Raw genomic sequence first — 12,292 nt, 5'->3', positions numbered from 1 at the left:
AAACTTAATTTCAACATCGTGATAATACCGTATACCGTAATAAAAGCATTAGCAATTAATCGCAACATGAAAATTTGATACCGGCATATCCTTATTACAGATGTTGGATTTGTATTATCAGAGCTTTCCGACTTGGATTTACATGATTTTTCTCAGTCAGTAAATCATTTTTTTTTATTATTCTGACACCACATGAATGCAGTATAATCTAACTAGCCATCACGTGCGGTGATGATGCTTTTTACGTCTGTTTTGGAACACCAGAGGGTAAATGTTTCGATAGCTCAGGCATTTAAGTGGCACCGAAATCTGCGTTCTGATTCGGCCTGGTGCATACCGGTCATAAGGGTTTTGGTTCCCTAACCCTAGTAGCGTTTAAGTAATATGTAGCTGTGCTATGGGGCTCTGCCTTCTTTCACATGTAAATCTTCTACGGTTTTTATTTCCGTCGAGGTCACACTGCTTTTTAGTAAAAATTGAAGTAATTCCATTTGAAAGCGACACTGACACTATGTTTGTGATTTGTAAATTCTTGTGGGAACATTTGGTCTGTCAGACCTGAGGACATTATAAAGGCCTTCAGGGAGTCAGGCTATGCAGAAAACAAATTGCATTGACAAATATTAGGCAGTGTTTCACACATAAGAAACCTTACAAAATTTGTTTATGGTCACAAAATAGGCAAATTCTCACAGTTTTCAGAACAGCTCTAAGTGACTCACTAGCTGTTGTTAAACATTGCATGTGAATCACTATATTTGATGCCAAAAATTTTTTTTTTACTCTTTACCAATTTGCATGGCCTTATATAACATCTTAAATTCTGGGATGAAATTGCTTAACGCTTTATCTCAACCTAATGTTAAGCATATAATTCCTCTCATTGGCCAGTTACATTACAGTCTGGCTCAAGGTCATTAAAAAGTGTCCTTGTATGTCCATGTTTTTTTCAACTGAACTTTCTGCGGGCAGTGAGAGCGGCGATGACACTGTAATCCCATTGAAATCTGTCCTAATATCTCCACTGATGCGATTAAGATGTTTCTCAACTCTTTATGGCTGTAGGCACTGTTTCTGAACAGCAATTAGGCTCTCTGTGGGCCAATACATGAACTGTACATGGTCTTGCGGCAACATATTGCACTTTCAGAATGTTTTGGTTATCACAAACATGTTTTTTAAATTGCAGTCCTTAAGGAAAGATGGTAAGCAGTTTAATGTTGACCTGTGATTAAGGAAGGCAGTCAGACTGTATTAGACTAATAGAAGTTGATTGAGGGCTAACTGCCATCTTGGCTGGTGTATCCAGTCGGTTGTAAGATTTCGTTTAGTTTGAAGGACGCTATCATTCCTCTGCCACCATTACGGGACGAAACCCGGCAATGAAATATGTCGAAATATGTGTACTGTGATTCTGTGCTTCCTTGTACGCCAACTTTGGAAATGTGTCATTTCTGTGTGGATTTCAAAGGAATTTTCATCACGTGAGTATCTTTTGGCGGTTTTCTGTAGCTTTTTGGTGCTTTAGCGTATTCAGTACTGTTGTAGTATTATTACAAACGAACATCAAGTTCCCAATGTTGTAATTTAACTTTTTTTTTTTTAATAGTAAACAACTGTTTGAGCGAGACAGCTCCTCTTTGTCATTCACTACGTTTGTAGTTCAGCCTTACTAAATATTAAAGACTGATTTGGGCTTTTGTTATTCAAGGGTGGGCAGCAGAGATACCTGTTTTATTGTCTGTCTGGATGGATGACTGCCAGAATTAATCTCTATATACATGACCATGAGAGGATTATTCAGATTCAGACCCATTTCATGTGGAGAGCAATAAATCACCTCAGCAAGCATAGGAGTTTAGCATTGAACAGACCCAACTAATGAAATGCAAAGTCCCTTAATGATGTATAGGGGCTTTCTTGAATTTAATTAACAACTTATTGTTGGGGGAATGAATATCTTCTCTGATTGCCTGATGTATATTGTTGCTAGGGTCAAAGACGCTCATTTTTGTTTTGTCCAGACCTAGTTATATTCATTTAAAAAATACATTAAAATGCTATTCATACATGCAGTGACTGGAATACATATTTTCTTTGTTGAGAATGTTTTAATTTTCAAATTAAAAATTATTTTGCTTATTAGGAAACTTTTGTCCTCCAAAACTTCAGGGATGCACAAAATATTCTGGATTAATTATAAGAAAAGCCAAAAGTTAATAAAAAAGAAATACTAAGATGTGTACACTACTTTTACATGAATTCATGGTGTACGTAAAATATATTAATGTTACTATATACTGTATACACTAGAGTTTAAAGGGGTCATATGATGTGATTTCTATTTTTCCTTTCTCTTTGGAGTGTTCATCTGAGGTCCTCTGAGGGGTTGGCATCATCTCTTCTCAGTACAGTATGTGGAAAATAATGTGTTTTTTTAACCTTAAACCGCATAAACACATTTCATTACACCAAATACACAAAATAATGTTCTTTTTAGCAACATCATATGACCCCTTTAAACATTTGTAGTCTTTTTTTAATTAATTGAAATATTAATTTTTAATATTTCACACGATTACTGTTTTTACTGAATTTTTGATCAAATTGTTTTGCATAAAAGCATAAAAACTTTTTAAAAAAAAAATCTTATCGACCCCAAACTTTTGAATGATAGTGCATATTAGATTTTTCTTTTATATTGGACAGTCTGATTTGTCATTAGCCGCTTTTCCACTGTCGGGCCAGTGCGAGCCAGTGCTTTAAACGGGCCGGGCGGGGCTAATAGCCTCGGACATGTAGCACCGAGGCCAAAATCACGCTGCGTTTCCACCGTCGGGCCAGAAGCTCCGCTGCGCTTCACTAAAACCCGCCCTTTACACGCCTCTCAGGAACAACGTCACGCAACCCTATCATTTCACCAACAAAGAGAAGTTATCATAAAACTAATCAGAAATAAATCATTGGAACTAGCGCAATCACACAACGAACATGATAAAAGAGCACGCACGCTTTTGGCCCAGTGGAAACGCGGCTATTGACCCACTTGTTGTAGGACAAGCAGTTCATGATAGTCATGAGTCTTAATACATTTGTCTTGTGAATGCTCTTGAACATTTTGAATAGAATTCCAACCTAACAGCAAGTGTGTTTCAAAACTGCACATGAATACGACTGAGTAAAGTCAACTTTAGATAATTTCCTAAATGATGTATGTGCTATGATGTAGTGGGAACTTTGAAACAACATCAAACAGTTCAGCAACAAGCTGGATGTTCTTTCTCTGTTGAAATTACATTCCCCTGTACAAAAGCTTGCTGTCCTCTCAGCATGTTCACACAGCATTCAAGAAGCACAACTTGGAAAAAGGTGAAACTGCACTTATGGAGGGATTAAGAGCTCTGACTCACAGTGGCCTTTTTTGTGAGCCAACCTTCCCCCTACTGTGAAACGTTGCAGGAAACATCTACAGGCCCATGCATTCACAGCCACTTTATATATGTTGTTCAGCTATAGTGTTGAAAATGCACAAATTTGAGTCATATTTTGTTGCATGTAGCTAAATAGGCTAACAGTAATTGATGAACATGGCTTTATGATTTACAATTCTCCATTATGAACAGAAGTTGTAGCTTCAGAGAGGTTTAAATGTCCTTTTTAAGCAGCAGCAGTAATCACACAGTGAATTCATACATTGAATAAATTAGCACAAACTTAGTTAAAAGACTCGTTTAAAGGAGCTGTAAGCAATGTTAACTATTTTGCCAACCTACACCAGACTTGGCCAAGGAGTGGAGATTTAGCTGGATAGCATGGTAGAGTTAGCCCATGCTGATAGATACTGTAGCTACACCATCTGGACCCAAAAAGCATATTTTTTTCCCACTGACAGCTATTTAAAAGTTGCCATGTGCTCTGACAGTTTTTCCAAGCAGAATATAAATTGTAAATATTTTATTATATTATAGAAGATATTTTGACAGTGACCAAATTGTCTGCTGTTTTGCACGTCACTGCTTTCGCTATGCGCTAGCTGCTAATTGAGATGAATGGGAATGCTAACGGATTGCTTCATAGGTGTTGCTAGACCTTACTTAAGGGAATTTAACCCAATAAGCTCTCCCTTCCAGTGAAATTACAAAATAAAATGCAACCAAATCTATTCACAAATAGATGCAATTTCTGTATTTTTATTGTTTTTTTATTGTCAGTAAAGCAAGATTCAAACTCATGACTTGAAGTATTCTTCTGAGCCACATCAGCTCAGGCTAAGCCCCTCTAAGACTCGAGTGACCCAAGGATACCTTTATCCAGGTATTACAGACCTCCTAGGACTTAAACACTAAATTAGATCCCCCTTTCTCCAAAATCCCACCCTCTTAAGACATGTTTGCAAAATTGTGTGAAATAACTGTCAGGAAAAGAGCATCTCAAAGACTTTTTTTTGATGTCAGTGTCTTTAATGTGATGCTTTATGCACTGGTGCAATTTATTTACAACCCTTTTCCCTCCAGAATGTTCATTTTTAGTAGCATAAAAAGGTCCGTGTCAACATGCAGTTATGTTACCAGGGCAACCAGGAATGCCAGAAACGGTGACTGGTGGTGACTTGCAGCAACAAAGCTGCTGATGGAGGTTATGCGCATCATAATTAAACAGTTTTGAAAGGACTGTTCATACAAAAATAAAAATAACAAAAGATATTTTGAAAAATGTTGGTTAACAAATGGAAAAATAGTTTCAAGTCAATGGCTACTGGCAACTATTTGGTTAATAGGGCTGGGTATTGACACAAATTTCACAATTCGATTTGATTTTCGATTCACAAGCTTGCAATTCGATTCCGATTTAATTCGATTAGATTCAATATCAATTATTTTGGATATAAATCATGTACAGGACATGGCAAATTTTCTCAAGGAAAGAAATCTCTTAACTAATGTTGTAAAATATACATGAGAGTCAGTTGGTACTACATTAATATTAAAGGTTAAAATGAACAGATTTGTATACAAACACTTAAATTACACTCAGTGACGTTTTTATAATAATTAAGCTATAATACTAACTTTACAATTACATAATTATAGTTTTACTCCAATTAGTTTTTTTTTTATATAAACCTTTAAATGGTGGCTGTCATATTCTAAATATTGAAAAACAGTAAAAATTATAATGAATATGTTATATAGTGCATATATTTATTAAAATGCTCCTCTCTAGAGTTCATTTTTCTAGCTGACTAACAAGTTTATGGGTGTTATATTGATGTCTTTCCGCGGTTGAAACACTGATTGAGCGATTATATGAGACAGGATACAGATTTTGAAATCTGAGACTTTGTTTCATTTCAAAAGTAACAAAGCTTATTGAGATTTATTTGGATGGGAAGCGTGCTACATTAACTGATGTTCATTAACTGAAAGCGTTCATTAACTGAAAACAGGCTACACTAATCGATTCTTGGGATTTAAGAATCGATATTTTGTAAAAATGAGAATCGATTAATTTTTATTTTTTTTTACCCAGCCTACATTATTCAAAATATCTTCTTTTGTGTTCAACAGATGAAAGAAACTCATACAGGTTTGGAACAAGTGGAGAGTGAGTAAATGAGTACAATGCAAACTTTTGAAAATGGGTTTTAAATTGTTAGTTTTTGAAAACAGTACCATTACCGTCTCTGTGTAAACTACAAAACCACGAACTTGTGAAAGCCATGACATCATGTACATGTGTATTGTGTATTCGGTCTCTAGGTATGTGCTCAGAAGTGTAGTGTTTCTTTACAAGTGACGTCGCCAACTACTGGCCTGGCGTGCATAGTACAGCATTCTTAGTCATTTTCTTGGATTTGTGTAAACGAAGATCGTTTCGACAATGTTGTCGTCTGTATGCAAAACCTTTCAAAAATGCAAAAAAAAATTTTTTTCACTTTTTGGTACATTGCTGTCATGTAAATGTACCGTAATGTCACAATTAATTGCTGTCACTTCTGAGTCCTGGAGTATGTGAGTACTAATTCCCATTTCTACTGGTGACTTTGTGACAAAGTTGCTGATAGTGCAACCTGGGCTCAAGGCACTCCGTGATGTCATGGAAGAGGAATATCTGACACTGCTATTCACGTTTGCTGTTCCTGCTATGTATTTTAATTGGACAGAGCTGAGAATCCAATGTGTATGGCTCAATGTTCGGGGAAGAATGTGGTGTTGTGCTTAATGCGCTAGTTTTTGGTTTTAGTGAATACACTGGGTGAGGTCTGAATCCACAGTGTCTTTGTCCAGTTGGTCCACTTATTAAAAAAACAGCAGTATCAGGTTGTCTTCGAAAGGTTTAGTTTATGAAAATTTAATATAGCTGATACTCTGCACCGGCCTCCGTCCTGCCGCTGCTGTCTGCCGACACAAGCAGCTGGTTGAGGGGCTGTAATTAGATTAGAGAGGAGTGGGTGGCAGTGGGCAGATGAGTGTGTGTGTGTGTGTGTGTGTGTGTTTATCTCTGCTGGTGTCAGAATCACGCACATGGCTGGCTGTAATCCAGCACCATGAGTTGTGCGGCCCATACTGCTGATTGAAGGTGTGTGACAACATCCATTACTCTTGTTCTCTCCCTCTCTCCTTTATCATTTTTTTCTCATTCTTTCAGTGCATATGGTGACTTTTGGGACATTTGCTTTGTTTTTATTATTTTCTGTAAGGAAACACATGCTGGGGAAAGATCATTTAATTCCTAAATAATTGCTAATTCATGACCTGGGCCAAATGGAATCTGCAGATTCACATTTCACATTTTCATTTCAGTGTTGTCACATGAAAAGATATAATAAAATATTTACAAAAATGTAAGGGGTGTACTCACTTCTGTGAGATACTGTATATATATATATATAATTTATATTAAACTATATAATGATTATAAAATGGCTAATTATAGCCATTTATTATTTTTCAAAACCAAGCATCAAAGCATGTTGATATATAGCCTATATATATAATTTTTTTTGCTAACATGGCTAATAGCATACGTTTTTCTCACTTTAATGTTCATGATATGCATTAATTTTCATACAAAATTAATTAGGCTAAATTAAAAAAAAAACATTTTATATGATTGATATTATGTGAGTATTGACAAAAGATAGCATACATTTCGGAAGTATCCACATTTCAGGATCGATCCTCCCATCCCTATTTCATGTCATCTGATAATTCATGTGTATAAGTATATGTGCTCAGATCGTTTTGTATGATGCAAGATGCATAGTGTTTGCATCCTAGATCCTACTCTCCAATTCTTTGGCTTTCTATCCTGTCATATTGTTGTGATTTCAGTGGGTCTTTGTGTTTCTCTCTCTCTCCCTTTTGATATGTTACTGAGTCGTTTTGGTAGCTGAAAGGGCAAAAACTGCCAGGCAAAAATTGCTCTAATTACGTAGAGTAAATTTTCAATGAAATTAATTCCCATTATTTGAACCTGCATTCCTCAGTAATGATGGCAGAGCATAATGGACTACCGATTAGCTGGTTTATATGATACATGACTCTGAGAAGCTTTTGTTTCTAAACAGAGACCTAAGTGCCATTATTCATAAGGGAATATTGTGCACCACCCAAAATATTTTGCCGTTTCTTGAAATCAGTCTGAAAGTGAATGGGCAAACACATTGAGGATTATACAGGCACATATGTGTCTCAGCGTGCACACATCAATGTTGCATCTGGATTGCTTTGTTTCTGTCGAGTCTCCAGCTGGTTTTCACGTGGCATGGCTATTTGATATTCCATCCATCATTGATTTATCACAGTTTTACATAATACCAGCACTGTGCTACTTCATCACAGATTAAATACATTATACAAGATTAAATTTCTTCTTAAAATCAAAGATGCTGGCAACAGATTGAGCAGGCAGAAAAAAAAATCCTTGTCTGGATTTAACTTTACACTCTAAAAAAAATCCTGGGTTATTTTTTTAACCCAAATGCTGGGTTTATTGCGGGGATTTTGCGTCTTCTCTTCACGAGAGAGCAGTTCTAAGCGCCATCGAATTGATGCATTCTTCGGTAAAATACAGGTTTGTGTACATTTTATTTTATCTATAAAATCGTTACTGTGCTGTATATAGTTAAATTTTATGCAGAGCAACATACAGGCGCGCGGTGTGAATCACCATTAACGAGTGTCGCGGTATTTTCGCTTGATGGAAAAGCCTGATGCTTTGCATAAAATAAACGATTTTATTTATAAAGACAGAATATAATACTTTGTTTGGATGTTAAAACATGTCCTCGGAGCTGTTTATTGTTTGTTTATTGGCAGGTTATGGGAAGTTATCATGCAAACCAGTGGTTGTGTGGAGTATTTTAGAAAAGTTTAGAGGATTTAAGTTAATCTGTAAACCTTACTTAATGTATGAAGTCAAAAATAAGATTGTAATATAGTCAAAATGAATAAACCCATTAGCTGGGTTAAATCAACCCATTATGCTGGGTTAAATAACCCAATTTGCTGGGTAAATTTAACCCAAGATGGGTTCTGTCCTATATTTACCCAGCCCTTGGGTTAATAACAACCCAAATTGGGTTGTTTTTAACCCAGTGTTTTTTAGAGTGTAGTCCTCTGTCTTTTGACAAATCAAAAAAATGTTATTTTTGCAGTGACGTGAAAGGTACCAGGTTCTTTTTTCCGAGTCACTGGAGCACTGAATGGCCCTTTAGCTGAGTTTCCTATGGATAAGCTTGTGCTGTAGTCCGTGCCCTTGGCCTGTGCGTGAGAGACGAGGGCCGGCTGAGCATTGACGAAACCTTTAGAGATCGTGAGACAGCAGACGGGCACTGCAGCACTCCTTACTCAGCACTATGTCCTCTCTCTGTCTCAGCTCCCACCCTCCTGTAGCTTTCCAGCGTCTGCTGCTGTTCTGATCCTTCCCCAGACTCCCGTGTGTCCGATATAATAATGACGAGACTGCACGACCTCCCTCTCTATATAAAACAAACAGCGGCTCACCTTAAATTCCTTCACTGCTCTACTGACGGTCACATGTCAGTATGATACCATTCTGTATCGGTGGCTGTTCATCATGACTTTATTGGACAAGATTTGTCTTGTTTTTTTAAGACGTGCAATGTCCTAAACACTGATAAGGGCTCAACTCGTATACACTACACTACCTTTCAAATATTTGGGGGTCATTATGATCTTTTAATGTTTTCCAAAAAAGTCTCTTAGCTCACCAAGGCTGCATTTACTTGATCAAAACTTCAGTAAAAATAGTAATATTGTAGAATATTATTACAAAAATAATAAGTTTTCTCTTTTAATATATTTTAAAATTTCATTTTTTTCCCTGTGATGACAAAGCTGAATTTTCAGTAGCCATTACTCCAGTCTTCAGTGTCACATGATCAGAAATAATTCTAATATTCTGATTTGGTGCTCAGAAACAGTTGTGCTGCTTTATATTTTTTTGCAGAAACCATTATTCATATTTAATAGTTTTGCAGAATCATTTTCAGGATTCTTTGCTGATTAGAAAGCTCAAATAAACAGCATTTATTTGAAATGAAATCTTTTAGAACATTATAAATGTCTTTACTGTTACTTCTGCTAAATCTTATACACCCTTTCTGAATAAAAGTATCAATGTCTTTCCAAAAAAAACAAAAAAAAAAACTTACTGAACTCAAACCATCAAACCTAGGTAATGATGATGTGTAGAGCACACAATAACTGTTCACTAAATATTCAAAACACCAAGAAATACATTGTTATGGGGATAAAGAAAATATTTTTAAATAAAAATGATACAAAATACAATTTGATGGCTGGTACAACTGGTACATTTTCCAAATTCACCCATCATTAGCATAACAGAAGTGTGTGTGTGTATTGCCTCCCTCTCTGTATGAGCTCTCATTAAGCTGTTCTGGGTGCTGGCCCATAGCTTGGCCTCTTTCTCAAAGCAGAGCTGCAATGTAAGGATGTTTTAGTGAAGAGACGCTCCTTGTTTCCGGCTTTTAACATACTAACAAACCTATTCATCTCCCTCCTCAAAGGAGGCCAGCCTCTCCCACACTGGCCTTGTTGGTAAACAAAAGGGCCTGTGCAAAAGCCACCACACCTCCAACCTGTTTGGCCCCATTGGGGCCTGTTTCCTCAAAATAAACCTTGGTGTGTGGCGATTGTGAATGTTCGTTTGGTGGTTTGGGACTGTCCTGCTTTCCTGTAGGAGAACTTGAGTTAAAGACAGCATCTTAAAGTTTGTAGTATTCTGTTTTTTCCCAACCATCAGATGTCCCAAGAGAAGCAGGGATGGATTGGATTCCTTGTGAATTGTTTAAGTGGTTCCTTTTATGTTTTCACTAGGTTGGACCCTTTTGTTTCTTTAAGTCACAAGTCTGCAAGGCGGAGCTTCTGATTCTGTGTGGTCTTCCAGGTCCATTCAGACTGTAACTTCCTCTCTTTAGTGCAAGATCAAGTTCTCTCCATCTCTGTCTCACCATATATATCAGTGGTATAACTGGTTGGTCACAACCTAAAAATGAGGGTAACACTTTAGGGACCAATTCTCACTATTAACTAGTTGCTTATTAGTATTCATATTATTAAAATATTAGCTGTTTTTTTGTACTTATAAAGCACATATTCTGCATGACCATATTCTACCCAATACTTAAACTTAACACATACCTTAATAACTATTAATAAGCAGCAAATTAGGAGTTTGAGGCAAAAGTTGTAGTTAAAGGTTTGTTAATGGCGAGAAATGCACCTTAAATTAAAATGTGACCAAAATGAGTTGCAGGTCTGTTCTGATGTGGACAGCAGGCATAAAATAAATATAAATGTAAATTTTTTTTGCATTTTATTTTTTTATTATTTTATTAAGATAACCATATATTTTTAAGATGACAATATGCAGAGGAAAAATAGCAATTTTTTTAATACAACTAATTAATTTTTGCAAATTAAATGGGTTTATTGGCTCATAAAGGATGGAGAAACTGTGCCCTGTGTTGAAACCACTAAAATGTAAGACATTTCAAAAACAAAATTATTATTATTATTATTATTAGTAGTATTAGTATTGATATTAGTATCGTTGTTGTTATTTTTACTGAAGGTCATGTCATTAATAATTTTGTATAATGATCTTTAAAAAAGCATCATATGACCCCTTTAATAATATATATTTATTTATTTAATTTACATATTATTGCTCTTTTGTTGGTTTGATTGCTTCTGTTGTGCTCATTTGTAAGTCGCTTTGGATAAAAGTGTCTGCTAAATGATTAAATGTAAATACATATATAAATAAGTATTTGTAATTTGCTTAATAATGAAGTAAATTTATTTAGATAAATATTTTAAATAAGTAAGTATGCATTTGTTGTTAGAAAGTATGTTGTAATTGCTAACTCTTTGCAAGCTTATCACCGATGAGTATTCTCATACCAAAACCCGGTGCACCTTCTCGCACACTGCCAGTAGAGATCTTGCATTCTAGCACATCCTTCCTGTGAGAGGCCCACTCCTGTCAGGCATCTGGACCTGTGCCAGTGAAGCAAATCCTCACACCCAGGAAATATAGACCTAGAGCCATTGGTTATCCTCTCAATTGTTTCTGTAAGCTTCTCAAAGTAGATGCCTTGCGTTCTGTTGATGGATCTGTAAGTCTCAAAGTGCGTGCCAATGTATGGAGGAACCAGTTGACTGTAAATGTGAGTTCTGCACCTTCATATCATTCATCACATGAACTGTGCCCTGTGTTGAACGTTCTAGGGAGGGATGACATGATAAATATGCCTGTTTGACATCTCATCTGTGTGTCTTGATTAGTCTGAGGAAAAAAAATATTTTGTGGAAAAACTAAACAAAATGGAGCATTAATAAAGTGATTCTGAATTTGTAAATCTGAGTTTTGCTGTTAGATTGTGTACCAGCCATAACGCTGACGGAGATAAAAATGTGGTTATTGCTTAGGCCTGGGTGATAAAACGGTATCGATATTTATCGACGGTACACCTTCTTCGATATCGATAGAAAAAATATTCGATATAGTGCACGACTTAGGCACGTGCTATGAGTGACGCAGACAGCACACACAAACACGAACACATGCTGAAATGAATGCTGTGCCTGCCTGTGATGAGGAGATTGTGAATAAAAAATGAATATTAGTCGATTTTAAAATAAACATTTGCATTTGAATGTTAGGTGTGCATCAGGGAGCGTCATCAGTGGCGCGCGAGATGCGGTGATAATGATGTACGTGACGTTTTTGCATTTTA

At 36.2% G+C, this 12,292-nt stretch overlaps 1 protein-coding gene across 2 annotated transcripts in view; it reads left to right on the top strand.

Annotated features, from left to right (window-relative positions):
- fam110b (family with sequence similarity 110 member B) overlaps positions 1–12,292 on the top strand; it is a 40,562-nt gene that overhangs the window by 11,722 nt on the left and 16,548 nt on the right. Inside the window, exon 1 of one of the 2 annotated variants that reach the window (XM_016531055.1) lies at positions 1,298–1,484. The exons of the other annotated variant lie outside the window; for it this stretch is intronic. The gene's annotated coding sequence lies outside the window, so the exon portion shown is untranslated. Of the gene's footprint in view, positions 1–1,297; positions 1,485–12,292 lie in introns of those variants that run through there. 2 annotated transcript variants of the gene reach the window in all.

Source organism: Sinocyclocheilus rhinocerous, unplaced genomic scaffold, assembly GCF_001515625.1.
Source record: "Sinocyclocheilus rhinocerous isolate Xijiao unplaced genomic scaffold, SAMN03320098_v1.1 scaffold541, whole genome shotgun sequence".
NCBI lineage: Eukaryota > Metazoa > Chordata > Actinopteri > Cypriniformes > Cyprinidae > Sinocyclocheilus > Sinocyclocheilus rhinocerous.
This window is presented reverse-complemented; position numbering and strand designations above follow the sequence as displayed.